Source organism: Hippopotamus amphibius, chromosome 5 (genome assembly GCF_030028045.1).
Source record: "Hippopotamus amphibius kiboko isolate mHipAmp2 chromosome 5, mHipAmp2.hap2, whole genome shotgun sequence".
NCBI lineage: Eukaryota > Metazoa > Chordata > Mammalia > Artiodactyla > Hippopotamidae > Hippopotamus > Hippopotamus amphibius.
In genome coordinates this window covers 34,132,587-34,157,693 of record NC_080190.1, presented here as the reverse complement: position 1 = coordinate 34,157,693, position 25,107 = coordinate 34,132,587, and the positions used below count along the sequence as shown (strand labels likewise).

General features: G+C 38.8%; 1 pseudogene; it reads left to right on the top strand.

Annotated features, from left to right (window-relative positions):
* The first annotated feature begins 1,328 nt into the window (after positions 1-1,328).
* LOC130853358 (cytochrome P450 2C42-like) lies at positions 1,329-24,619 on the top strand (annotated as a pseudogene).
* Positions 24,620-25,107: the final 488 nt, after the last annotated feature.

Here is a 25,107-nt window from a genome sequence, read left to right as displayed (position 1 = left end):
CACATTAGCAACTGTATCCACTTCCACTTCTAGCAGGGAAGCTGCCAGGACTTTGATCTTGAGCTGCTTCCTGCAGAGGTGTAACTGGACTCTCAACACAGGACCTAGATTTCTCTATGGAGACTCTGAGGCTTTTTCCAGCTGTTTGTAATAGTTTCTATACACGGGATTGGGCCAATCTTGATGCCTTATTTGTGTTTAAAATATTTTATAATTTTAAGTATAAAGAGTAAAAGGATAGATTCTGATTCTCATAGATTCTATAGGAGGGTAGGAGGGTCTTTATGATGAATGAGGGAAGTACAGACATTCCCTCTGTTTGTGGTGGTGGGATGAATTAATGAGTAAGGGAATGAGTGACCCAGGGACAAAGCCATCATTAGCTGACCCTGAGGATGCACAGTGAACTCTGTAGAAGGTTCCCCAAGTACAGCTTAATGCCCTGCTGGAAAAGCACACACCCATGGGAGATTTGAGGGGTAATGTGAACCAAACGCACACCCCCCAGAAAGGGTGCTCTGGTCGTGGGAAGCTGAGTTTCCACGTGTAAGGTGGAATCTGAAAATTAAATTGAGGAGCTGGTGCTTCTCCCTAAACCCCTGAATTTGCCTTTCTGTGGGGCCCAGGACAGGTTAGGCCAGCTGATGCCAACCACCCTGGGAGACAGGCAGTCCTGTCTTTCTAGCTGTCACTTCAACCCATGGCCCCCAGACATCACATGGATGTTGTAATGTTTACCTATCCTTTTCCGAAGTGGGTGTAACTTTACATTTTTTTTAGCAAAATCTGACAGTACTGGGTTCCTCACATCTTTGCCAATTATTACTGTTCTCAGTCTTTTGAAATTTAGCCTTTTTCATGACGTGTGAATGGTATCACACTATATTTTTCATTAGTATTTCCCTGGTGAATGTTTATGCTGCATCATTTTTTTCATGTGCTCCTTGAACTTTCACATTTCTTTCTTTGTGGATTGTCACTATAAGGTATGCACATTTTAAAAATTATTTTGTATTTTTAGTGTTGAGGTTTAATTAATTTTTAGAAATTATTTATTGAGGTGTCTTAGCTTGAGTAGGGGAGGAGGGCACTGAGGCAGATGATGGGCGATCTGGGGAGGGGACTTAGCATGAAGTGGGGTGAAAAGAGCATTCCCACTGAGGGACACCCCAGCATGGGATATCATAGCCAAGAGAGGCAAGGAGGGTACCCACATGGAGCAGGTAGGGGGAGCTGCCTTGTTTGGAAAGTCACAGCCCATCTAGGTTGATGAGAGGTGGCTGACAAATACTAACCTAACCAAGTAATCAAAGCAAATAGCACCCATAATGGAACAGTTTGAAATTGTCACATCATAGGATGCAATAAGAAGAAAAAACATTATTTTGTAATATTCCTGTCAAAGATGCACAACCTAAATCTAATCATGAGGAAACATCAGACAAATCCAAACTGAGGGACATTTTACAAATACCTAGCCTATACTCTTCTAGAGGGGCAAGGTCATGGAAGTCAAGGAAAGACTAAGGAACTCTTCCAGACTGAAACTGACTAAGGAGACACGACAACTAATTGCAACATGTGATTCTGGGTCATGAATTGGGTTCTGAACTGGACATAAAGAATATCTTTGGGATGTATTGGTGAAAGACAGAGACAAGAATTAGATGGTCCAGGACTTCCCTGGTGGTGCAGTGGTTAAGAATCCACTTGCCAATACAGGGGACATGGGTTCCATCCCTGGTCCAGGAAGATCCCACATGCCATGGAGCAACTAAGCCTGTGTGCCACAACTACTGAGCCCGCATGCCCCGACTACTAAAGCCTGTGTGCCTAGAGTCCGCGCTCCACAACAAGAGAAGCCACAGCAATGAGAAGGCCACACACCACAGTGAAGAGTAGCCCCTGCTCACTGCAACTAGAGAAAGCCTGTGTGCAGCAACAAAGACCCAATGCAGCCAATAAATAAATAAATATAGATAAATTTAAAAAAAAAGAATTAGATGGTCCAAATGCATCAATATTAATTTCCTGATTTTGAAGTTTGTATTATGGTTATATAGGAAAATCATTCACCAAAGTGAATCGCTGTATTTATACATATATCCCCATATCCCCTCCCTCCCTTGACTCCCTCCCACCCTCCCAGTCCCAGCCATCTAAGGCATCACCCATCATCGCTTCCAGATTGGTATTATTTTGAATGGTGCCATTATGAACATTCCTAACTATATCTTTTTTTTCTTTAAGAACTTTTATTGAGATACAATTGACATACAATAAACTGCATATATTTAAAGTGTAGAATTTGATTTTTTTTCTTATTAGTAATGTATATATGGTGAATGTTTACAAATACCTATAACAATACAATGCAAAAAATAAATTGTAGAATAGTTATAAAATAAAGCACTAATCAAAAAGTATAATTTTACTACGGTTATTTGCAACATGAAAGAATCTCACAAATGAATTATTAAGTGAAAAAAATAATAGATACTAAAAAAAAAACCATAATGTATGATTCCATTTATTTAAAGGTTGCAAACAGGCAGAACTAACTCTTTCAGAGTCTACAGATATGTGATTCAGGCAGCAAATGACAGCTCTTTGTCCTAGATAAAAGATTCACTGAGACCTGGACTTATTCACTCTCAAAGGTTACAAAACCAACGTTTCTGATTCTTATTTTAATCAACTGATGCTGTAATTATTAACTCAATGTTTATTTTAAACATCCCTGATTAGGGCAAATCATGGAATCCTGAATGATCGTACACATTCAGTAAATGTTGGTGACCTTGCTTGAACTGAATATTTACTTAGAGGGAGGCATACAAGACTCAGGGGATATGGGGTCCAGCCTTGCTCTACCCGCTGTAGACACCATGTTCTTGGCCCAAGTACTGGATTTCCAAGACCCAGCTTCTTCATCCTTAAAATAGAAATAATTTTACTTTAGGTGAAGTTAATTGAGAGAATCTGAAGGTATATGATGGGTATGAAAATTTTCTCATAATTGGCAGTGTTCCTGTAAACATGAGGCATAAGACATTTTGTAACTGCAGTCTTGACAAATCTTAATTTTTCCTTTTGAAAAGAACTTAGAAGTAACTGCATTAATCAATTTGGAACAAATATCAATATGATGATACCCTTACAGCCCAGGCCTTGTACAAGCATGGTCATTACTGCTCTAGTAATGTATATAATTCCCTGCTATTTAGAACTTCATGACCAATAAGTGGCATCTCCTGTTCAGGTCTTATGTTGTGCTGTGGGTCTGTTTAATGAAGTCCTTGCCTCCCATCCTCAACTAAATCCACACATATTTTTCTGTCTAGAATCTCCCTTCCTTGCTGTGCATACTTCATTCCATTATTTGTAAAACTGATAGGCAAAAAAAAGCAACAGAAGCCGCTGTGTCCGGAGGTGAGTGAGAGGTGGGGAAAGCCATAGTTTCTCAAATTCAGCCTCCTAAACTCTCTGAAATGGGCTTTTCTCTCAGTTACTTGAGCCAGTTTCTCCTCTGTAGTGATGGAAGGGGACAATCCTTATCTATTTTTCATTCCTTGAATACCTATGACACCTATGGCCCTGCTATCCTTGCACTTCAGTTTAATGGGAAGCCTTTTGTTTTTGTGAACAATGCAGTGACTTTCAGAGAAACTAAAGTTTTTAGGGTTTTGTTTTGTTTGCTTAAATTGTTCCTGAGGCAGCTATGGTACAGGTACATCACAATAGGCATCAGAAGCTCTCAGTTCAAATCCCAATTTTGTCACCTATAAGCTGTGTGATACTGAACAGGTCTCCCTTTCCCCCCTTGAAAAACAAAAAATAAAAATATCTACCTTCCAGTGTTTGTGGAAGGAAGTGAATGGTAAAATATGTGTGAAAACCACAGCACATACTGATTGCTTGATACATGTTTGGTCGTTCATCATACGTGAGTTATATTTGCAAGTTTGTTTTGGTAGCTGTAATGTTAGTACAGTACATTAAATTATTGAAAAGGCTTCTTCTTTCCAGGACAATGTATTCCAGTATTTGATAAATCGTTATAGGATCAATTTTTTTAATAATCAAGATATATACCCAAAGAAAACCATAATCCCAAACGAAACTTGTACCATAATGTTTATTGCAGCACTATTTACAATAGCCAGGACATGGAAGCAACCTAAATGCCCATCAACAAATGAATGGATACAGAAGATGTGGCATATATATACAATGGAATATTACTCAGCTATAAAAAGGGATGAGATGGCGCTATATGTAATGAGGTGGACAGAACTACAGTCTGTCATACAGAGTGAAGTAAGTCAGAAAGAGAAAGACAAATATTGTATGCTAACTCACATATACGGAATCTAAAAATGGTACTGATGAACTCAGTGACAAGAACAAGGATACAGATACAGAGAATGGACTGGAGAACTCGAGGTTTGGGAGGGGGCAGGGGGTGAAGGGGAGGCTGAGATGAGGCGAGAGAGTGGCACGGACATATATATACTACCAACTGTGAAATGGATGGTCAGTGGGTGGTTGTTGTATGGCAAAGGGAGTCCAACTCGAGGATGGAAGATGCCTTGGAGGACTGGGGCCGGGAGGGTGGGGGGGACTCGAGGTGGGGGAGTCAAGGAAGGGAGGGAATACGGGGATATGTGTATAAAAACAGATGATTGAACTTGGTGTACCCCCAAAAAAATAATAAATTAAAAAAAAAAGATATAAAACACTCTCATTTCTTTCAAAGACGTAATTTCCTAACTGATCATCAGTCTGCGAATCCAGAATACTGGGCAATTTTTTGGATCAAATCAGTTACATTAGTGCTTCTCATTCCTGGCTGCAGACTGTAACCACCTCTGGGGTTTGCTTTTAAAAAAAAATTACCATTACCTGGGACACAGCTAAGACCATTAAACCTATGAACCTCCAGGATGGGGCACTGGAAGAAAGGAAAGCAAGACCAAACAGCTCCTAATTTTTGTCTTTATCAGTGGGCCAGAGTCCATTCAGAAGAGAGGTTTAAGTGCTTCTAGTTGATTGATCACTTTATAAAGGAAAGAGTAAGAAGTGGATTAGCAGGAAGTGTTATAAAAGCTTGGACTGCTAACTCAAGCTAACTCAATAAGAGAAGGCTTCAGTGGGTCTGGATGTGATCCTGGTGCTCTGTCTCTCCTGTCTGCTTCTCCTCTCACTTTGGAAACAGAGCACTGAGAGAGGGAAGCTCCCGCCTGGCCCCACTCCTCTTCCAATTCTTGGAAATATCCTACAGTTAGACGTTAAAAACATCAGCAAATCTGTAAGTGTGTTTTATGTTCCTCCTTGGCTTGCAAAAGATAAGGAAATTAATCCTTACTTTTAAATAAAATATCTTCCTGGAGGCAAAGTATTAAAATAGACCATATTACAGCAAACTCCCTGTGGATTTTGATATTTCCATTGCCTTTTCTTTTTTCTTTTGGTGTGTCATTGTCAGAAATAGAACAGAGTAATACATTTTTCATGAATAGAAATATTTAAGTCATTATAATGTAGAATCAAAATAATAAAGTGGATATATGTATATGTATACCTGATTCACTTTGCTGTGCAGCAAAAACTAATACAACATTGTAAAGCAACTATACTTCAATAAAAATTAATTTAAAAAATAAAATGACAAAGTGGCAAAATTTAGGACTTTTGCTACTTGAGAGAATGCAAATCCTACATTGTTTCATGGCCATTTGCTATGGTTTTCGGCTGAAGATAAGTGATAATGAACCTGTCTGTTCCATTTTAGATTTCATTCAAAAAGTTGTCTACTATATAAATTGTAGGTTTGTGTTGCTGTTGTTTTTGTTGTCGCTGTTTTCAGATTAGCCAGGGTAATTAAGCCTCTCTGAAAAAGCAAATTATGTATGATGTTGAGAAAATATCTATGCATTCATGATAAACATAACTGAACGAAAGAACAGATTAATTAGTCAGAACCAGCTGTGTGGTAGCAGGAGCCTTTTGGCCTGTGCACAGAGCTGTTCTCTGGGGCCAAGCATGCTGCAGGGTGAAAGAAATTGCTCTTCCAGGAGATGCTGCATGTCCTGGCACTGCCTCTGTGGTGTTTACGCTCTTTCTGTGTTCGTAATGCCAGTGGATTACAAACTGGGCTTGGTTGTTAGTCATCTAGGGTGGTTTATTTAAAATGTAGATTTCTATTAATTATTACTGGCTTACTATGTCGGAATTCCCATGGGAAGAGCTTTACAAGTGATCCTGAAGCCGTCAGCTGATCTGCGGTCCCAAGGTGGATGCGGGGGGCTGATAAGTTGCTCAAGAGTCCTGAGTCTCCCAAGCAGGGTGCCAGTGTGTGTCTTCTTTTTATTTGCTGTGGGACACTGAAATGAATTTGAAATTCTTTGAACATTAGTTTCTCTATTTGAAAAATGGGGCAAATAAGTTACTCAAGATGTTGCAGAGAGGATTACTGGTGTGTACCAAGGCTCTGACCATTGCCTAACGCATCACAGGCCCTCCATAAATGGCAGCTCCATCCATCCCCATCATATTCACATATAACACTGGGAAATATTTGAAACTGTTCAAATATTTGAAGCAGAATGAAAACTTCAATAATATGATGATGATCTCAGTCTTAATCGAATACAAAATAGAGACCAAACTGTGACTTTTGGGGCCAATATTTTTAATCTCCTTTCCTTTTCCCAGCTGTCAAAAGTCTATGGCCCTGTGTTCACTGTGTATTTTGGCATCAAGCCCGCCGTGGTGTCGTGTGGATATGAAACAGTGAAAGAAGCCCTCATTGATCTGGGAGAAGAGTTTTCTGGAAAAGGCAGTTTCCCAGTGGTTGAAAAAGCTCAGAAAGGACTTGGTAGGTGTGCATGTGCATGTGTTCAGCATTGGTAATGGGTGGGGGTGGGGAGGATGGAAAACAGGAATTCGAAGGGCCCCCAGCAGAGCTTGGTCCATCTCTGAGGCTGCCAAGTGTCAGCTCGCTCCTCCTTGCCTATGGCCTCCCTCCTAGTTTCTGCTTCCCCTCCTGGTAGGAATCATTTTCAGCAATGGAATGAGATGGAAGGAGACCCGGCGCTTCACCCTCATGACCCTGCGGAATTTCGCGATGGGGAAGAAGAGCATTGAGGACCACGTTCAAGAGGAAGCCTGCTGCCTTGTGGAGGAGTTGACAAAAACTAACAGTGGGTGATTCTGTGCTCTGTGACTCTCACCTTCACAGACTGCTCTCTCTCCAGTGACGCCCTTGGAAACATTTCAGAGGTGGCCACATCTTTCATATGGGTGGTGGTTGTCAGCCCTCATGTGGAGGGGGCAGATGTGAGGCATAGAGCCAAGGAGGCTTTTATGTATCTGTGCTTGTTGTGTGTGTACACCCGTGAAGGTGCACACAATGTGGGTATAAAAAAGTCATTTAATCCTATTCGGTCCAGCTTTATTTTTTTTTATAGATATTCTTTATTAAGTTAGGGAAATTTCCTTCTATTTATAAGCTTAATGGATGTTGAATTTTGTCGTCATATGCTTTTTCTACATTTATTGAGATAATCATGTGGCTTTTCTTAGTCTGTTTAAATGGTGATTCATTTTCAAATGTTGAACCAGCTTTGCATTCTTGGAATGAACTCCACTTGGTCATGATGTATTATCCTTTTTATATGATGCTGGATTCAGTTTGCTAATATTTTGTTGAGAATTTTTGCAGCTATGATCATAAGGAGTATTGGTCTGTAGTTTTCTTGATGTCTTTGGTTTTGCTAATGGTGGCCTCATAAAATGAGGCCAGCTTTATTTTTAAATCATATATCATGGAGATAGAAGGTTCTGAGTCTCATTTTCTCAAAGAATTAGAGAGCATTGTTATCCTATAGCATAAGTCGGGGATACCAATTCTGGAACATTTTACTGGGGATTAGTTGTCAAGTGAACAGGGTGTGACTGACTCCTCACATCCTTATGGAGCATGGAATAATTGATAAGTGCTTTCACTTAATTGGTCTATATTTGTATGGTTAGCTTCACTGACATATCTGAGAGTTTCTTCCAGGACTCTTGCCTACAGTTCTGGCCAGTAATGATGCTATCTGTAGTTTTAAGTGCCTACATGAAGCCCTCAGCAACTGTGATAGTCCTGTATACACAGGTCTATTTTAAAACTATCAGCTTGAATTATTTCATGTTACACACTACTAAATGTATTGATTTATATGTTTTGAGAAAACATATGCTATAGCATAATTCTGTAAAATACACAAATACCTGTTTATAAAATGACATTTAACTAGATTTCAACGATTACTGCCAACTCTTTACTCTGTGTTCCCTAATGATAAGCTGACTCTGTATTTAGCTTTGCTTGTCTTTTCTCCTCTCTGTATTGGGTTTTAGGTTAGAACTTTTATGGTAATTATTATTACCATAATAAGTACTTTTCCCAAAGACTCTGATTTTCAACTTGCATCCAAATTGCCCTGCTTTTTAAATTCACTCCTTCAAGCGTAATGAAAGAAAAGATCAAAAATCAGATATTACCTGTGAATCACAATTCACAATGAAATCCTCAAAGCTTCCCCAATTACTCTCCACTTCCCTAGTTAAAATAAAACTTCTTCTGAAAGCTGAGAACCCTTGAAAGTTCAATGGCATAGGAAGAGGTAACTCAACAAGTTTCTTTTTACTCAGTGCTTTACGATTTCTTCATATTATTTTTGATTTGTCATCCTTAATTATATCTATAGATATAAAATAGGGGGCTTTTTACCTATGAAGTTTATTGGTCATTTGACCACAACAATTTTACTTTACAGGTCCCCCACCAAAAGAGAAAACCTTTTCTCTAATTTAATTTCTTTGCCTGTTTTCTGTTGCTGGCTATACAGAGCAATCTAACGGAAGTCCACAAAAGGGCCAATAAGTTCTATTCGGTGCTGATTGTAGATCATGGACACTACTTCCTACGGAGGGAAGTTGTTTTTATCCCATAATGAAATGAAGGATTATTAGGACTCCATCTATTAACTTTTTTTTTTGCCCAACCTGTGACTTAAGTTTGAGATAAAAATTTATCATCTTAGTTTTATTTTATGCAGCCAAATCTGTCTTTCATCTTCGCTCATTCATGTTAGTTCTTCTTCTCATAAAACATGGGTGGCTTCTGATTTTTTACAATTATTCCTTTGAATATCTGAATTTACTCATTTCTTGCTCTCTAGGGTTTCTCTCTGATTGTCCTACACACAGATCTGTTAACTATATTCATTATATAAAAAGTTTCTAGGTCCCTATTTTCTGTCTTCCTCTATCAGTGCTTAATTGCCCACAACCTTTGCAAATGTGATTCTATGTTGGTAACTTGAATTTCTAGGTCTTTATAAAAGAGGCCTACACCATGAGTTAGTGGGGTATAAAGAACACAGGGAATATGAATGGAGTATTTCAAAAATCATTTATTTACAGCCCGACTTAGGGTCGTAATCATCAACTGAAGTTTAAAAGAAAAGTGATATGTGGATCTTATGCATGCTGAAACTTTCCTGATAAGGGAATTTCTAGGTAGATATTGCTTTAAAGTTTCTAAAGTTGCTATTACCTGTTATATCAAAGACAAAGATTTTTATATGTTTTTTTTCAATGCTATTTTTTAAAATGTTTCCAATTCTTTAGCCTCACCCTGTGATCCCACTTTTATCCTGGACTGTGTTCCCTGCAATGTGATCTGCTCCATTATTTTCCAAAATCTGGTGGATTATACAGATCGGGATTTTCTTATCTTGATGGAAAAATTCAGTGAAAACCTTGAGATCATGAGCTCCCCATGGGTCCAGGTGAGGCTAAGACTGTTTCTTCCTTAGATATCATTTATGCTCTTTTCCCTGACAAGTTAAATATTCTATATGGACCAAGCTATGCAGTGAATGTTTGAACACCAGAGTCCTGTTCAGAGCTTGGCATCCAGGAGTGAATGTATGGGAAAGATGGCTGAGCCCTTTATTGTACACACAAGAAAGTGAATGCCCAAATATAGAGCTGGAATTCAAGCCACTTGGCTCCTGTCCAGTGGTTTTTTCCACTAAAGTCCTGTTTCTGAAGCCCAGTTTCCATGAAGTACTTTAGTAACTGCCTAAAAGTATGGCTGTAGCACTCAAGAGACATCCAGTTCCTTTTTGAAAGGCTTCCATTACCTACAAGGGTTTCTCTCCAATCCACACTTAATGACTTCTTCATCGCCTTATTTGGCAAAACTATCCTAATTTAGGGTATCGAGGAGGGAGCTATTTGGGACCACAGATGCTACCAGGAAACACTGACAAGAGTAAGGGTGTTTGATTCTTCAGCTAGGATCCCAACTGAGAAATAACTGGGCTAGGGATGATAAATTATTGGGTTTTATGGTGTATTAACCATTAACAAACATCACAGTTTTACCCTGTGATGAGCTGGCATGCCCTGCATTCTGTCTAAAAGATAATTATGTGATCTTAGAGCAATCACTTAACTACTCTTGTATACAGTTACTTTATCCATAAAATTCTCAATTGGATTACATGGTATCTTTAAGCCCCATGTGATTCTAAGATACTGGTTCTATTTCTGAGCCTGATTGATAGAAGTAGAAGCAGTGGAACTAGCATTGTACTCTATATCAGGTTGCCCAAGCTCCCTTAACCTCTGTTATCATCTACAAAATGTGAATCATAGTAATTCATGGCATCCTATATCAAGGCTGTAGAAAAGAATTGATGTGAAAAAAAAAAACCCAGAAATTGGTGTAAATATGCTTTTACACTATAAAAATGATGTGTGAGTATAGGAAATGATTATCATCTTTGATCCTTTCAAATATTTTTCCCTCAAATCTTTCCATCAGCAGAGAGAATTACTTTATATGTACAGTAAAAAGTTCCTTCTCAAGAAGAATATTTTTTATTCTTCTCTATAGCACCAGTATCTAACCAAGGCTTGACATATGGTGTATATGTCTTCAATAAATGTTTACTTGATAAATATTGTTTCTCTTTTAGGTCCTTAATAACTTCCCTGCTCTCATTGATTATTCTCCTGGGATTCATAACAAATTACTTAAAAATATTGTTTATTTGAAAAGTTATGTTTTGAAGAAAATAAAAGAACACCAAGCATCATTGGACACTGACAATCCTCGGGATTTCATTGATTGTTTCCTGATCAAAATGGAACAGGTAAAAATTTGATTGCTTGTGATTTTGTGGTTCATTGATTAATTCTGTAGTTGTTAGGGATGTTTAAATGGTCAGGCAAGAAATGCTTGACAAGCACTTTAAGTACTTATTGTGTGCCTGAATCTGCACTAAGCATCATGGAAGATAAAAAACTGTATTGTTAACTAACTAGACTACATAGACCTTATTCTTTGGGTACTAGTAATCCACCTGAGAAATGTATAGTTCAGGGGAAGTGGAAAATTATGAACAACTTATGAAATACAAAATATTATGCTATAATATGAAGGTGGACGTGATTATTGCACAAAGTGTATGCAATATGAACTAAACTATGAAATTCAGTAGACAGGTTCAACAGCAAATTTGAGCAGAGAGAAGAAAAAACTAATAAAGTTGAAAATAGGGCAACTGAAATAACTCACCCTGAGTAGTAGAAAGAAGAAACAAGTATGAAAGATGAATGCAGCCTAAGGGAATATGGTATACTATAAAGCACAGTAACATAAACATTATGGGAATCTCAAAAGGAGAAGAAAGAAAGGGGCAGCAAAAAAATAATTGAAGAAATAATGACTGAAAATGTCCCAAGTTTTATGAAAGATATGAAATTACAAAGTCAATCAGTTCAATATACTGTGAGCAAAATAAATTCAAAGAGACCCATACTTAAACACATTTTAATCAAACAGTCAGGGCTTCCTAGGTGGCACAGTGGTTAAGAATCTGCCTGCCAATGCAGGGGACACAGGTTCGATCCCTGCTCCAGGAAGATCCCACATACCGCGGAGCAACTAAGCCTATGTGCCACAGCTCTTAGGCCTGCACTTTAGAGCCTGTGAGCCACAACTATTGAGCCCATGTGCTGCAACTACTGAAGCCCACGTGCCTAGAGACCATGCTCCGCAACAAGAGAAGCCACGGCAGTGAGGAGCCTGTGCACCACAACAAAGAGTAGCCCCCACTCACCACAAATAAAAAAAAGAAAGCCTGTGCACAGCAAAAAGACCCAACACAACCAATAAAATAAATAAATAAATAAATTTATAAAAAAAAAATCAAACAGTCAAAAGCCAGAGACTACAACAGAAACTTGAGAACAGCAAGAGAGAAGCAACTCATCACATACAAGAAATCCTTTAAAATATTAACATCTAATTTTTTATTGGAAACAGTGGGGGCCAGGAGGCAGTGTGATGATATGTCCAAAGGCTAAAATTTTAAATTGTCAACCAAAAATTCTCCAGCAAATATCCACCCAAAACTATCCTTGAAAATGAAGAAATTAAGACATTGTCAGATGATACAAGATAAGGGAGTTTGTTGCTAGAAGATTTGCCCTAAAAATGCTGAAGAGAGTCATTCAGGATGAAATGAAAGGACATTAGGTATTAAATCAAAGTCATATTAAGATATAAAGATCCCTGATAAGGGTAACCATATAGGTAAATATAAAAGCTAGGGGTCTAGTGGTTAAGTCTAGTGGTTAAGACTTCACCTTCCAATGCAGGGGGTATGGGTTTGATCCCTGGTCGGGGAGCTAAGATCCCACATGCCTGGTGGCCAAAAAACCAGAAAACATAAAACAGAAGCAATATTGTAACAAATGCAATAAGGACTTTAAAAATGGGCCACATCAAAAAAAATCTTTAAAAAAATAAAAATAAAAACTAGAATTATTGTGTTTTGTTCCTGCACTTATTTCTTAGACCAAGTTGTCTATTGCCTTATTTGGAAAATACTAGTGACCAGCCCCAGCTTGTCTTTGTGAAGCCATTCTCTTTCTCTATAATCCGTTCTTGAATGTACTGCCATATTAACTTTTGCAACTTTTTTCATCTTCATGATGAGTCTGTATGCAGTACTGAGCCCGTATAAATTCTTTGTTGCAGACATTGACTCAGGCTTATAACATCTTTCATGATATGGCCCTAGCTTACCTATTTCTATCAACTATGATTGTGTTTATCTACAAATAAGGGAAAGCTCAATTAACGATGGCTTTAACAAATAATGGGTTTATTTATCTCACATACAAGGAATCTTGTGGTGGGCCAGTCCAGGGATAGTAGAGTAGCCCTGAAGCATCACAGAGTCAGGTGCTTTCCATTTCTCCCCACACCATACTTATTTTATAGGCTTTCATCTTCATGCTTAAATCTACATATCTCAAGATGACATTAATTCCACTCAACCTGTGTTTTGAGAGAGTGGAAGAGAGCAGCTGTTCCAGCAGGTATTTCCTTATATCTCTCGGGCAAGAATTGTGTTGTATGGTCCCTCTCGCTGCAAGACATTGGGAAATGGAATATGTAGGAAAGCAAGGAGTAAAAGAGTAGGAAATGTAGATTGGGTGAACTATGCCACAGTCTGTGCCCTACCTTACAGTATTTTTTTCTAATATTGCATTTCCAGTTCTAAGTTTGCTAACTTTATGAAAGGTTCAGTTATTTGAGATTCATTGTAATTAAGTAAGCTGGCAAACTCATTTGTCAAATAATTGCAATTGAATCATTCCTAGGAAAAGCACAGTCAACGGTCTGAATTCACAGTTGAACACTTGATAGCCGCTGTAGCTGATTTGTTTTCCGCCGGTGCAGAGACAGCAAGCACCACCATGAGATATGGACTCCTGCTTCAACTGAAGCACCCAGAGGTCACAGGTATGACCCCACATGGGGGCAGAAGGGATTTCAAAACAGAATTTGACAAAACACTGCTACTCATGCTACCAGCTGTAATTTGTTCATATTTGAGGAAGAGATGAAAATGAGACAACTTTGGACAGTAGGCGATGATGGCTAGAAAAGTAAGGACAGCATGGGCCGTGAAAAGCAAGAAAGCTGTGTACAGTGTCTGTGCTTCACAGGAGGTGATTTGCAGCTGCCACGGTAAATATGAATTGACTAAGATCACATATGGATTTTTTTTAAGAAGAGGTCACTTTGTCCATCAGGCTGAAGCAGCAAGGTCCCAAGACTGCAGACCTTCCCTGTGAAGAGATCTATACAGTCCCTTGGGTGGAGGGGCAGGTGTGAACTGCCAGTTCTTCTGCCCTCAAGCCAGTCAGACGTCCCCATCTGTACCCACGTCTGGACAGTCTGACTCTGGTCTGACAATGGATCATCTGGAAAGGCCAGAATGAAATGTGTGGCACGTAAAGCAAAAAACCTGAGGCATGAAATTAATTCAGGAAGAGAAAGGAAGACACCAAAGATACAAAACCATTGTTCTTTAAAACACAGACTGATTTACCTTTTGCACAATGTAGTAAAATGGCACTGGATTTCATAGCGATCCCTCGGATCTGTTCATTGTCTCCACTGTCCATGTACCTCAACTGTAAAAATGCAACACATGCATCCTTATTTCCCAATGAATTAAAATATTAAACTTGGAAGAAAAAAAAAAGAAGAGGTCACTTTGAGTGGTAGACCTGTTCCTACAGAAATCTTACCTCATTCTGAAAATGCAGTGCTCTGTTGCTGGAGTAAGGAAAATGGAAACTCCTTATTGAAATGTAAGTGGAAATTCTCAGAGTGTAGTGAGGTGGCCTGGGGAAATTACTACAGTCTGGGAAGTACTCTAAAAGGTTACGTTCAGAAGACATGTATTGCTATTTAAGCAGAATATGTGCCTAAAAGAACTTATTTTTCTGGAAGTCTGAGTCCAAAAAAAAAAAATGGTATTGCCAAAATAAGAATTTTTCTTTGGGTCAAGAATTTTGTCTCTTAAGAAAAACTTGTTTTAGAAATTTACCTTTAAATGACTCACAGCACGTTAGCCACATGCATTATCTTTGCCAGTGTAGGATCCTACTGAAACGACTAAAAATGATTTACAAATGAGAATTAGTCCTTTTCAAGTTGGAGAAGAGGAGCACAGGAAATAGCCAACACGTCTTCAACTAATTTCTGAAACACAGTGGACTGAAGGGTGATAATTAAGTCTGCAGAGAGGATGACATTGTGACCTAAGAGTTGGAAGGGGGAAAAGGAAGATTTATCAAGGAAGAAACGCTGCTTTGCATCCCCACTATCTCCATAAGTTTCATTATTTGGAAGAATCAATTTCCAGAGAAGGTAAGGGCAGAATGAGTTTGAAAAGGAGGTTCTCTCTGCCACGGTCCCCTCCACAGCTCCTTTTATCAGGCAACTGATTTTCCCCTGCAGGAAGAGGGAGGTTTACTCTCCAGAGAAACTGGACATAAGAGGCCCTACACTCAGGGACACTGCATCCTCACTTAGAGAAAGAGGTGTAGGGCTGAAATGCAAGGTTAGGTAAGAGTCCACTTATTGAATTCTGACACTCTTAGTTCCCTTCGCCAACCTGCTTCCCGAAACTCAGCAGCCAGATTACCCTCCAGAAACTGATCAACCTTAGAGGGGAGACCCCCATGTTTTGCCACATAGATGGAAAATTCTCCTGAAACGTCTGGCACAGCGAATGAAATTAAGATATCCACACCAGGACACAGAGTGTCATGGAATTTCAGAACACCGGGGTTAAAGAGAAAATAACAAAAACTTTCTGAAAGATAAATCAGGTCATGTATAAGGATTAGGATTCAGAACAGCATCGGAATTCTCAATGGCCACTATCATCTTGTGTAGGAATACAGAAGAGAGTGTTTTCAGACCTGCACATTACTCAAAATTTTACCCTCTCTTTCCCTTTCTCAGGAAGATACTAGAGGATGTACTCCATCCAAATGACTGAAACCAAATCAGAGGAAGTGGTGGACTCCAGGAATCAGGAGACTTTATGAAGGAGAATGGGATTGTCAGGGAGAGCACTGGGCACCACGCCTGGAAAACACCTGTTTCTAAGTGAACTAGGTGGAGAAAGCATGTTTGAGGGGAGACACCAAGAACAAGAGAGAGAGATGATCGATTTGTGACATTTCTCAATAATTGGGAAGTTATTATTAGGAGAGGGGTTTCAAACATCTAGCTGAGCATTTGAAAATAATCTTAATTGGGATATGGAACATTATTCATTGAAATAAAGAAACACAAGTCCAAGATAGTACAGCAAAAAAAACATGATCATAGTTGTTTAACCAGGGAACAACGTTTACAGAGTCAGAATGATGTAAACAATGAATTGATATAACCAAAAATTGTGATAAAAATGCACTCTGGAAAACTGAGAGGAAGTGTTTGTGTGTGTGTATCAGTATCATTTTGAGGGTATGTGTCTGTGTATATTTTTTATGGGGTGGATGTGTAGATGCAGATCTTCAACTCATATCAGGAATTCGTGAGATATTATCTAAAAATGGATAAATCAAGAAGCAGGCTGAAATAAAGTTATTATTTAGAAATGTGAACATAAATTTTAGAAGAAACTTCTAGAATGGTGAAAAGTGAGTGCCTTTGGGGAGTAGGCAGGGTGAAGAGCGTATCATTATAAATTGCATGCACACACACAAAAACACACACAAACTCATACATACATACAGATCCGTTAGTAGAATTCCGTTTTTAAAACACTAAATAGTATTTTAATATAAAATTAATATTTGATTCCTGTTTTTCTTTAGTAAGGACAGTGATTTCTTGAGTTAATTATTTACTGTTTATATTTGGAAACTTTCATCATTTCTATTTGTACTAAGTAGCCTATATGCTAATATATAGCAAAATACAGATTTACTTTAATGCCTACCTTATAGAAGAGTTATATGTCCCTGTATTATATTAATTTTCTCTCTAGGTGTACTTCTGGGCATGTAACTTATATTTTTAATGATATTGGGGCACCTTCGTAATGCTTCATGTAACCCTGAATTGCTATGGTAAAAGTGCCATTTTTCTCCTTTTTCATCCATTTTACTTGTGTCTTATCAGCTAAAATTCAAGAAGAGATTGACTGTGTGATTGGCAGACACCGGAGCCCCTGCATGCAGGACAGGAGCCACATGCCCTACGTGGATGCTGTGGTCCACGAGATCCAGAGATACATTGACCTCATCCCCACCAGCCTGCCCCATTCGGTGACCCATGACATTAAATTCAGAAACTACCTCATCCCCAAGGTAAGATGCATTTCGCGTACACCAACCTCAGCACTCCTGAAGTTCCCATATTCACAGTAGGGTTCCAAATATCTACCAACACATGATGAGAGAAGTGTAAAAATCATATGTGTGGAAGTCAGGTGGATTTTGTGTTGTTTCCAGGTTGGGGCTATAAAACTTTATAATAGGTTTTGATGACTGGCAGTGTAAGCCTTCTAAATTTGTTATGCTACTTTAGGATTGTTTTGGCTGCTCTTTGCTGTTTACATTTCCAGATAAATTTTAGTATCAGTTTGTCAATTTCCCCAGATGTTCCAGTGGGATTTTTATCAGGGTGACATTAAGTCTGTAGATCAATTTGAATTGTGATTTGTGGAGCTTTCAGTTTATGAATATGGTATATGCTCCCCATTTATTTGAACTTTTTTGTTCAATAATGTTTTGTTTTCAGTGCAATGACTTGCACATATTTTGTTAGATTTTTTTCCTAAGTAATTAACATTTTGATATTATAATTGTATAGTTTTTTAAATGCATTTCCATTTCTTTGTATCTGGCATATGGAAATATAATTAATTTTATTATTTTGATGACCTTATTTCCAGCAACCTTGCTAAATGTATATAATTTGTATATAATTTAATTTAGAATTTCAATGTCCAAAATTCTATTGTCTGGGTTACTATTTCTTTTACGTCTTACGTTCCAATTCTCATGACTAATTCCTCTTACTGCATTATTGCACTAGGATTTCCAGGATAGTGTTGAATAGAACTGGAGATAGTGAGCCTCCTTGTTGCATTTTTGATCTCCAGGTGGGGGTGGAGGTTTAACATCTAACTATTGAACATGATGTTTTATGTATATTTTTCTAAATATCTTATTTTTTTGCCTGCACTGTGCATCTTGCGGGATCTTGGTTCCCCAGCCAGGGACTGAACCCCAGGCCCTCGGCAGTAAAGTGCCAAGTCCTAACCACTGGACCATCAGGGAACTCCCTCTAAATATTTTATCAAATGAGGGAAGATACCCCTTCTTCTCTTATTTTTGTGTGATTTTTTTGGTAATGAATGTGTGTATAATTTTATTAAATGGACTCTGTCCATCCATTTCTCCACTAAATCAATATATAATGATTCTAGTACCCACACAAGCTGGGTTTGAAGTGCTACGTTTTGTTTGGGACTTTTTAATTTCAGTTCATGAGAGAGATTGGTCCTCAATTTTTCTTCCTCAAAACTTTCTTGTCATATTTCTGACATTAAGGTTATGCTGACCTCATAAAATTAGGTAAGAAATATTAATGAAATAAAATATAGTTGGATTTATTTTGATTGTTTTCTCCCCCATCCCCCACCCACCTTCTTCCTGCATCCACTTAATGTGTTTTTGGAATACCTAATAATTTTTGGTTAAATACAAGATATATCATAGGGAAAAAATGCAGCATTTCAAATTAGGTGTATCTTCTTCCAGAAAGGGTGCATCACTGTCCAGCGAGGCAGATAGAATGATGTAACACTTCATGCCCTCACTCAGAATTGAACATGAACACAGTCTAGAACTGACTTTGGATGTCTGCCTACCTCTCTGAAGTTCTTCAACCTTTGGAGTATTGAGACTAACTTTTATTTTAGCAACTTTTCAATGCCTTCTAATACAGGGTTTCTGTATTTATTCAGACCTCCTAATGGTGTGCTGCAAGCTACTCTGTTTGACTGGAAACCATCACATATTACTATTAAAGTAAAAAATAAGATAATCAAAAATTCAATTTTCATGGAAAAAATATTTTGAGATATGGGGCTTGCCCCAGTCACAAATTTGGTACAGGGGTTAGGACTTAAAGTCCACTCTTTTTTTTTTCACCAAGGGACACAATCAGGAAAATAATTTTCTTTGTTAATATTGAGGTCTGAGGATAGTAATTAATCAAAAGACACAACCCGAAGATTTTCTTTTTCATATTGAAGGCCAAAAGGAAGAATTAATGAAACTTGGTTCTCCCCATGTAATTAACTGAATGGGAATAATGGACTGAGGACTCACACAGCGATTGCCAGTCTTACCCATCAGCTCATCAGCTTTAGAGACCTGCTTTAGGGGTGCTCTGCAGCTGCTGAGCACACCCATTCATCCTTCTGCATGTCTCCTCGTTTTGTGCCTAGAGAGCCCAGAGACCGAGGTAATGACTCACTCTCTTCTGTGTAAGACCATAAGTAAAGAAATACACAACACTGGCTGGCTCATTCTACCCTCTTACCAATCAGATAAATGATTTCTTCTACTACAGGGTAGAGCCACTAGGTGATGATAATGATGTATGACAGGAGTTGGCAAAGTTTCTTCTCTAATCGCCCAAATAGTAATTATTTTAGGCTTTGTGGGCCATAAGGTCTGCAAGGCTGCTACTCAGTTCTGCCACTGTAGCATGAAAGAAGTCCTAGACCACATGCAACCCAACAAGGATGGCTGAGTTCCAATACTTATGAACACCAGAACTTAAATTTCCTGCAACATTTTAAAGTGCCACACAATATTACTATTCTTTTGATTTTTTCAATTTTAAAATTTAATTTTTTCAAGTTAAAAATTAACTTGTGGGCTGTACCAAAACAGGTTGCTGGCTGGGTTTGGCCCCTGCATCGTGGTTTGCTGGTGCCTGGTCTAAGAGAGCCCTGTCCAAACAACTTTCTGCAATGATGGAAATGTTTTATGTCTGTGCAGTCCAGTACAGCAGCCATCAACCATATGTGCCTATTGTGTACCTGAAATGTGATTAATGTATCTGTATTTTAAGTTTTATTTACTTCTAATAATTTTAAATACAAATAACCGTATATGGTCTGTGGCTACTGTTTGGATAGCATAGATCTAAGTTTCTTTCCTAATACAGGGTATAACATCTCATCTTCAATTTATAATACTAAAAGTTTTGAAAATTTTTGTAAAGAAGTAAATTTGGCACAATTTCACTTGCTGTCTAAAGCCTTTTTTGGACTGAAGTGAATTTATTTATACTCTTATTTATCCCACTTTGTGTCAATATTCATATTTCTTTCTAAAGATGTATCAATGTGTTTGGTATTATGGTATCATAAAATCTATAGTATATACATCATAATACCTTTCTAAAAAGCTGAAAAATTCTGAAAATGGAAATATATTAGGTTCTGGGAATTTCACTTAAGGAGTTGAGTACTTATATTTCTAAGAAGACAGATGTTCACTGAAGAGTAGGAAGAGGCTAAAACTGTCCCCCTACAAATAATTTTGAGATGGTTGGTAACACAATTTTGAAGAAGAATGACATCCTCTAAGTTGCAGAATGGTCATTTGCATTTCATGTGCCTGGATTATGCCTCTTTGCAGGCTTTCAGGTTATTTCCAGGCCAAAAAAAAACCCATGATCAGAATCACAGTTGCATGCTTCGGGCAGAGGAGTTGAAGAGGTATCACATGTGCAAAGAGGAATAATTCTTCCTTTGGCTTTTGTAAATGAAGGTACTGTCTTCTTGTCAAATGTGCCCTGAATATGAAAAACGCCAGTAGGTATTCGTAAGTGCAAATTACCTGAGACAAAGGAAGACTTCAGTATGAACTCTAGCTCTGCTATTCTTAGCTATCATCTTGTGCAGATCTCTTATTCCTTTAAATCTCAGTTTTCTTGTTTATAAACTGTTGATAATAGCTATTTCATTTAGTTCAGTGGGATGTTGCAAGAATTAAGCCAAGTATACATCTGAAACTTATATAATATTGTACATCAACTACACTCCAATATAAACAAACAGCAAATAAAAAAGAATTAAGCCAGGTAACATATGCAGAAAGTTAGCTAAAACTATGAGATAATTTCCACCCATCAGTTTGATAAAGACAAAGGTTCATAGGTTGTCAAAACATTGTTTTGGTGAGGATATTTATAAATGGGTACTTGCATGCACTGATAACAGAATTATAAATTATTACATCCATTTAATACGATAATTTGACAGTCTGTTAAAATATAAAACGTAATATAATGCAAAAATTCAAATTCTTGGTATCTATTCAACATTCAAATGGAGGAATGTCCAAAATTTTCTTCATTGCATAATTGCTTATAATAAAGAAATACTGCAGACTACCTAATGATTATGAATATTATAATGGCATTCCTATTATGCAGCATGAATAAGGCAAATGTATATGTGTTGATATGGGACAATATCCAAATTATTTTATTAAATACAAAAGTCCAATTATAAGAGATGACTTGTAATTTGGGTAAGGAAAAAAAGGAAAGTAAAAAGTGTATATAGGTTTTGTTTGTTGGTTGGTTGGTTGGTTCTTTTTTTAATAAATTTATTTATTTATTTATTGGCTACATTGGGTCTTCGTTGCTTCACATGGGCTTTCTCTAGTTGTGGCAAGTGGGGGCTACTGTTTGTTGTGCTGCGCATGCTCCTCATTGCAGTGGCTTCTCCTGTTGTGGAGCATGGGCTCTAGGTGTGTGGGCTGCAGTAGTTGTGGCACATGAGCTCAATAGTTCGGGCTCACGGGCTCTAGAGCGCAGGCTCAATAGTTGTGGCGCACGGGCTTAGTTGCTCCACGGCATGTGGTATCTTCCTGGGGCAGGGCTCAAACCCTTGTCCCCTGCATTGGCAGGTGGATTCTTAACCGCTGTGCCACCTAGGAAGTCCTGTATATAGGTTTTATTGCTTGAACGCATAGAACATTTCTGGATGGTCATTTTTACTGGAAGCACATATAACTGATGGGAATGGTTGTTTCTGGGAAGTCTAAATGGAATTTCTTGATTAGGTGGGAGGTATAAATTATGTAAAATAAAATTCAGGTATAAATTATGTAAAATAAAATTCACTCCTTTAAGTGTATAGTCCAGTGAGTTTGACAGATGTGTGGTCATATAACCGAACCACAGTCAAGATATAAAACATTTACCTCACCTCATAAAGTTCTCTCATCCTCCTGTTGCAACCCACCAACTTCCCCACTTTCAGCCTCTGGAAACCACTGGCCTTAAACTCATCCCTGTTTATTACTTGGTCTGACTGGAAATTGCACTTCATTTCTTTGGACCACAGTTTCTCTATCTATAGATCAAAGAGGTTGGACCAGGTAACTTCCAATATTTCTTCTAGCATCACGACTTCGTTATAACTCAGTTTATCTTCGTCTGGTCATTCCCGGACACGACCGTATTAACATCTCTGACTTCTGTGCTGCATGATGGCAAAGAACTCCCCAACCCGGAGGTGTCTGACCCTGCCCACTTCCTGGATGATGGCAGCAACTTTGAGAAGAGTGACTCGTTCACGCCTTTCTCAACAGCTAACAGAAATTCATTTCCTTTGGTACTTCGGGCGACAAGACACCTTCGTGAAATCAGCTAAAATGTACAGAGTGCCCACCGTCGAACTGGTAGAACTGCTTTTTGCACATGAACCGGAGCACCACGCCCAATGCCCTTGTGCTTTCCCACCTCGTGACCCGTCCTCATCGTTGGGCCAGATCAATGGGGCTTTGGGGAGCTAGCTCAGTTCTTCCAATATAAAAAAGCTAGAAAATGGGTTGATTGAATTCTGCCTCCAGATATATCACTGCAATACCCAAAACTCTCCCTGGAAGGAGAAAATCACTTATACTGTCTCACCAGTTCTGACAAAAGTATCTAATGTCACACCTTTGTTGAGTATCTTCTGTGTGGTGCCTGTCACCACAGGGTGAGATCTGGGGACACAGGAGTCTTAAAGTACAACATAGGCATCCGGAAGCTCACATCCCAATTACTGAGTGAGAAGAGTAAATAGATTGTTGCAATCCAGGACAACTAGTGCTATGAGAGAGGGAATAACAGGCTGCTTAGGGACAAGAGGTGGACACTGCCTCTCTCCTGATTATTCACACCTCGTGGTCAGACATAAAGTGGAATAAGCAACATTTTAATGAGACATTATATTTGAGCTGCCTCATAAGGGGCAGAGAGAAAGGAAAGAAGAGAAGAAAGGGTATTTTTAAGGGGGTAATGAGCCTCTTGGTCTAGATCAAGGAGAACTTCCTGCCAACTAAATATAGGGTCAGAGACATATTGGGACTGTGGTAGGGTATACCATGCAGTAATTCCAGAGCACTCTCCCTTCCTCCAATCATGATCCTATGTTTTGGTTATTGAGTCTCTGTGCCTGAAAGGTGTGTTCTGAGTGTCTGGCCATGGAGTCACCTTCGTTCATTCTGTGATTCTCGATGCATGCTTCAAGCCTGGCACTGTAGATACCAAGACAAAAGACTGAGCCCTCCCTTCAAGGGATTCACATTTTAGCAGGCTAGAAAAATGGAGAATTATGATTCAAGCTGATCTGTGCTTCTTTGGAACCATGAATATAATGCTGAAGAAACCGAGAGAGAGCAAAAATCTACTGCCTGAGGGGATCACAGAGTGTAAAGGAAATACAACGTCTGACCTAGATTTGGAAGGAAGTATAAAAGAAGTACATCTTAGTCAAGAGGAATAGCATGAGATAAAGCTTGAAACCGATGGTGTGTTTGGAAGATGATAAAGAGTGGGGCTACGCTTAGAGCTGAGAGTACAGGGTATGGCTAATGGAAGGAAGGATCATGGGACATCAGGCTGGGAACAGAATGTGAAGAGACAGGTCAAGTCATGGACTGTATTCCAAAGGACAGGTGGGGAGCAATTTAAAGTTCAAAAATTTAGGTCATCACACATTTATACAAGCCTTTTGAAAGTACTCGGGGGAAAAATCTTTGGCGGAATTCTGCACCAGAGGCAGAAAGAGAAACACAGATATTGAGCCTCCTGTCTGTTCTTCTCCCTTCAGCCCACTGGACAAGCAATGTAAATGTGCTTCTAGAAGAAGATGGGTGGAAATTTGAAATTCCAAAAGAGCGGTTATAATGTGAGAATACTTATTGAAGTGATTAGCATAGAGCTGATACTCAATAAATATTTGTTGCCTGAAGTGTGTTCATTAAGCTAAGACTTTAGGTGGATCATAACAAGTTTGTCCATCCTTATTGCTGTCCTTCTATCTATCCAACCAGGCTTCCATCCAACCATCCACCTATCCTTCCACCCAGTGATTCATCAAAGAGTTACTGTGTGTTCTCTTTGTGTCGATCACAAACACAGTATTCAAAGAAAAACTATCCCCTGCATCTGTTATTTTCAGGAAAATGGATTTGTGTGGGAGAAGGGCTGGCCTGAATGGAGCTGTTTTTATTCCTGACTACCATCTTACAGAAATTTAACCTGAAATCTGTGGTTGATCCAAGAGACACTGACGCCACTCCAGTTGTCAGTGGATTTGCTTCTGTGCCTCCCTTCTACGAAATCTGCTTCATTCGCCTGTGAGGAAGGGCAGACCATCTGGCTGCTGCTGTGCTGTCATCAGCAACTCCCCCTCCTCTGGGGGCTTCGTTCACCTCCTTCCCACTTCATCCCGTTCCCTGGAATGTCTTCTCTGACCTCGCCTCTCACATCTCCCCATTCCCTCAGTATGCAGTGAACACCCAACCTCCACTAAAGAGAGTTCCCTGAGTTTCACTGTACATATTTATCTAATAGTCTCTATTCACTGCTGCTACTCCCCATACTCTGATCCTGTCTGTAATGTGGGTACAGTAATTCCTGACTATAAGATCCAAATGAACCAGTGAATGAGAAACACATAAATATTAAATATTAACACAAGAATATTTTGGATATTTGTGTGCCTGTATGGTTATGTCTGTGGTGGTGGTGGTGGTGGTGGTGGTGGTGGTGGTGGTGGTGTGTGTGTGTGAGAAAGAGAGAGAGAGAGAGGGAAAGAAAGAGAGAGAGATTTCAGAACAAAACTGGAG